Here is a 979-nt window from a genome sequence, read left to right as displayed (position 1 = left end):
GGTGCGTTTCGATCGCGCATTGAAAAGAACAGCTGACAATGAGCATTTTCTTTTGATGCAAACAGATCCACCACGGCTCGGCCGTAACGCACCCACAGCTGACTCACAACCATTGGATGTAGAGTCCAGTCTGCATATAGTGGTACAACTCTGGAAAGCAGGTCTGCCCCGCTCTCAGAGAGTGGAGACGACCGCAGCTCCACAAGATCAGTTTGCGTGCCAGCATGTGTAACTGAAGAAAACGCAAACCCCCTTGACGGTTTATATACGATATTGTGGTCGTATTGTCTGTCCTCACGAGGACATGGTGTCCTCTGAGAAAAGGCAGAAAGCGTTTCAGGGTGAAGAACACCGCTAAAAGCTCCAGGTAATTTATGTGCGACCGTTGGAGGTCTCTGCTCCAGAGACCCCTCACCGGTCGACCTTCTTAAATACCTCCCCAGCCCGTCAGACATGCGTCTGTGGTGGACAGCACCCATAGGCACGCCCCGTACTAGAAAAGTCGGGTGCAGCCAGTGGCGCAGTGCCATTACGCATTTCACAGTGACCATCACTCTCCGCGCGCCATGACGCGCGGGGTTTAGTCTGATGGCGGCTACCCAGCGCTGAAACTCCCTCATGTGTAAGCGTCCCAGTCGTACCACCAGGATGGCTGACGCCATGAGCCCCAGTAACCGCAGACATGATCTGAAGAGAACATATTTGCGCAGCCGGAAATGAGCGAGACAAGCTCTGAAGGCTTCCACTCTTTCTGCTGACAGGCAGGCTGTAAAAGGCACCGAGTTCAGGTGTAGGCCCAGGAAGAGTACAGTCTGGGCTGGGGACAACATGCTCTTTTCTGTGTTTATTATGAAACCCAGGTCGAGCAGGTGTTTTACGAGGACATTTGTCTGCGTAATAGCCTCCTGTTCCGACTGTGCGAGAAGCAGCAGTCGTCAGGTAGGTTCCAGGCAAATACCTGTTTGTTTAACGGGGGGCT

The sequence above is a fragment of the Notothenia coriiceps genome, unplaced genomic scaffold (assembly GCF_000735185.1).
Source record: "Notothenia coriiceps isolate Sejong01 unplaced genomic scaffold, NC01 NC01_scaffold00037246, whole genome shotgun sequence".
NCBI classification, from domain to species: domain Eukaryota; kingdom Metazoa; phylum Chordata; class Actinopteri; order Perciformes; family Nototheniidae; genus Notothenia; species Notothenia coriiceps.
Note: the sequence above shows the minus strand (reverse complement) of the source record.